This window comes from Mustelus asterias, chromosome 20 (assembly GCF_964213995.1).
Source record: "Mustelus asterias chromosome 20, sMusAst1.hap1.1, whole genome shotgun sequence".
NCBI classification, from domain to species: domain Eukaryota; kingdom Metazoa; phylum Chordata; class Chondrichthyes; order Carcharhiniformes; family Triakidae; genus Mustelus; species Mustelus asterias.
The window spans coordinates 56,858,077-56,862,079 of NC_135820.1; the positions used below are offsets into that span (position 1 = coordinate 56,858,077).

Here is a 4,003-nt window from a genome sequence, read left to right on the forward strand (position 1 = left end):
AGCATCATACTGAGTGTAGGCCAGACTTAGCCAGGGACTTGCTTTTTGCATCTCCCATGCCATGAAGCCATCTGGCTGTTGATCTCCAGACCCAAAGATTCTGTTGTGGGGTAAATTGAGATGACCGGTGCTGTCTTAACTATAGACAATACAAAACTCATGAGGCAGGTATCTCTGGACAAAGACGTAACGTTTATTTAAAAGAAAAACAAACAGCTACGAGGAGATCACCAAAAGGGTTAAGTAGCTCTGAGATAGAGCGACAGAACCTCTCCAATGAATCTGATGTATACAATCAAAAACAGATCAAAGAACAAAGAAAATTACAGCACAGGAACAGGCCCTTCAGCCCTCCAAGCCTGCACTGACCATGCTGCCCGACTGAACTAAAGCCACCTACCCTTCCGGGTACCATATCCCTCTATTCCCATCCTATTCATGTATTTGTCAAGACGCCCCTTAAAAGTCACTATCGTATCTGCTTCCACTACCTCCCCTGGCAGCGAGTTCCAGGCACTCACCACGCTCAGTGTAAAAAAATAAAAGTTATCAAGTGCAAAGTAGACAAAGGCACCACTGAGATTCAAACTCAGGATCTCCTGTTTACTAGACAGGCGCTTTAACCAACTAAGCCACGGCACCACATGGCTTCATTCAAAACAGATATGTTTTTCTTATCAATCATTCCCACCTTATATTAGCTTAAAATCAATTACATTTAGTAGACACACATCAATAATAATTCCTGACATTCACCTCAGCCAAGTACATTCTACCATCCAGCATAATGATATCTTATTCGCCCATTTAATCCAGACGCTAACTCCCATCTTGGCTAAATTCACTTCCTGTTGCCTGGTTACCTTAGACTCTTACTACAGGGGTCAAAGTGGACATTCCTCACCAGATCATTGCCAAACTGGATAAGCACGTGATCCCGCATCTGGGCACATCCCTATCCTAAATCCAGACAATGAATAAACCTATTCATTAATGTTGCAGTATGTGTTCCTGCACAAGAAACTTTCTGATATGAATTTTGCTAACTACAGAGTTCCCAGGCCTTTGGCTCTGAACTATTCATCTTTACCATCATACCCTTATGGTAACCTGCTTTCAGCTGAAGTGAACAATGATTCATACAATACCTAAAATACTTTAAAATGTCAGCATATATTTTTTTAAATCATAATTAGTGATTTAATTCTCTGACTGCATTCACATGTGTGCAAACTATTCTCTCATTAGCTTATTAACTTGTTTCAAGAATCATTTCACTCTTTATTGGTAGTCCTGTCAGTGTCTTAATGTATTCTGTTTATAAACCTTATTAATTTATTAGCAATTTTCCACTTCAGATTCTGTTTGGAAACATTTTTAAAAATTAATGCTTACTTCAAGACCCGCTGAAAGTTTACCTGTTACAGGGGCATCCCTGGGCCACGACGACCTGGTAGAGGAAACTGTTGCGAGTTTGTTGAGAATGACTCCTCAATACCATACACCTGCTTTAGGGTTGCTAAGTCTTGGTGGAAGGATTTGTGCAAGTCCGATGGGTTACATTCTGCCAACATGACATTCTGACTATATCATCTGACACCTGACAAGGCAGCACGGTGGTACAGTGGTTAGCACTGCTGCCTCAACACCAGGGACCCGGATTCAATTCTGGCCTTGGGTGACTGTCTGTGTGGAGTTTGTATGTTTTCCCTGTGTCTGCGTGGATTTCCTCTGGATGCTCTGGTTTCCTCCCAAACTCCAAAGATTTGCAGGTTAGGTGGATTAGACATGCTACATTGCCTCTTTGTGTCCCAAGATGTGTAGGTTGGATGGATTGGTTGTGGTGGATGTATGGGGTTACAGGGATGGGGGAAGGTCGCTGGGTGGGGTGCTCTTTCAGAGAGTCAGTGTGGACGTGATGGGCCGAATGGCCTCCTTCTGCACTATGGGGGTTCTATGGTTCTATGGATCTGATTATGTGGCATCTGAGCTTGTGACATCTGGTAACATGACTTCTACAAAAGTTATTGCATGTAGCATATTAAGATTGGGTTCCCTGTAGTAGACCATATTTGTCATTCCGTGATAAGTTCCAAGAACCAGGAGACTACCTGTGTGCAGGTGAAGAGGAAAAACTGAGGGTGAGGGGGAGGGAAAATTGAGGAATCTTCACTTCAAAGAATCAACAGGCACCTCCTCATTTCAGAGAATCCCATTTCACCAATTTTGCAAACAACAGATCAGATCTAAGCTCTGCAACCCTGCACGTCCAGCCGTGAATAGTGATGGACAATTTAAAAACTCCCTGGAGGAGGAGGTTCCACAAATGTCCTCATCCTCAGTAAGAGGGGAGCCCAGCACATCAGTGCAAAAGACAAGGCTGAAGCATTTGCAACAATCTTTAGACAGAGGTGCTGAGTGGATGATCCATCTCAGCCTCCTCCTGAGGTCCCTGGCATCACAGCTAATTCAATACATTCCACATGACAGCAAGAAATGGTTGAAGACACTGAATGCTACAAAGGCTATGGCCCCTGACAATATTCCAACAATACTACTTAAAACCTGTGCTCCTAGCCAAGTTGCTCCAGGTAAAGTTACAACACTGTCATCTACCCAGCAATGTGGAAAATTGCCCACCTATGTCCTGTACACAAACAGCAACACAAATACAACCTGGCCAATTATTGCCTTTTAACCCACTCTCGATTATCAGTAATGTGATGTAAGTGCTCATCAACATTGCAATCAAGTGGCAACTGCTTAGCAATAACCTGCTCACTGACGTTCAGTTTGGGTTCTGCCAGGATCACTCAGCTCCTGACCGCATTACAACCTTAGTTCAAACTTGCACAAAATAGCTGAACTCCAGAGGTGAGGTGAGGGTGGCTGCCTCTGACATCAAGGCAGCGTTTGACCAAGTGTGGCATCAAGGTGTCCAAGTAAACCTAGAGTCAATGGGAATAAGGGGGAAACCCTCAGCTGGTTGGAGTCATACCTGGCACAAAGGAAGATGATTGTGGCTGTTGGAGATCAATCATCTCAGCTCCAAGATATCACTGCAGGAGTTCCTCAGGATAGTGTCCCAGGCCCAATCATCTTCAATTACTTCATCAATAATCTTCCTTCCATCATCACGTCAGAAGTGGGGTTGTTTGCTATGACTACACAATGTGCAGTACCATTCATAACTCCTCAGATACTGAAGCAGCCCATGTCCAAATGCAGCAAAACCTAGACAATGCCCAGGCTTGGGCTGACAAGTGGCAAGTAACATTCATGATACACAAGTGCCAAGCAATGACCATCTCCTACAAGAGAGAATCTAAACATTGTCACTTGACATTCAATGGCATTACCATCACTAAATTCCCCATTATCAACATCTGGGGGAGTTACCATTCACCAGAAACTGAACTGGAGTAGCCATATAAATAGTGTGGCTACTAGAGCAGGTCAGAGGCTAGGAGTCCTGCAGTGAGTAACTCCATAGAACCATAGAACCCCTACAGTGCAGAAAGAGGCCATTCGGCCCATCGAGTCTGCATCGACAACAATCCCACCCAGGCCCTATCCCCATATCCCTACATATTTTACCTGCTAATCCCTCTAACCCTCATATTTACCCACTAATCCATGCATCCCGGGACACTAAGGGGCAATTTACCTTGGCCAATCAACCTAACCCGCACATCTTTGGACTGTGGGAGGAAACCGGAGCACCCGGAGGAAACCCACGCAGTCACGGGGAGAATGTGCAAACTCCGCACAGACAGTGACCCGAGCCGGGAATCGAACCCAGGTCCATGGAGCTGTGAAGCAGCAGTGCTAACCACTATGCTACCGTGCTGCCCACCTCCTGACTCCCCAAAACCTGTCCACTATAAACAAGGCAAAAGTCAGGAGTGTAATGGAATACACTCCACTTACCAGCGTAGGTGCAGCTCCAACAACACTGAAGAAATTTGACACCATCCAGGACAAAGCAGCCCACTTGATAGGC

The 4,003-nt window shown here is 44.8% G+C and overlaps 1 non-coding gene across 1 annotated transcript; it reads right to left on the minus strand.

Moving 5' to 3' along the window:
* Window positions 1–568: 568 nt before the first annotated feature.
* Window positions 569–642, minus strand: trnat-agu (transfer RNA threonine (anticodon AGU)). Its single transcript has one exon. It is a non-coding gene; the product is annotated as a tRNA-Thr (tRNA).
* Window positions 643–4,003: the final 3,361 nt, after the last annotated feature.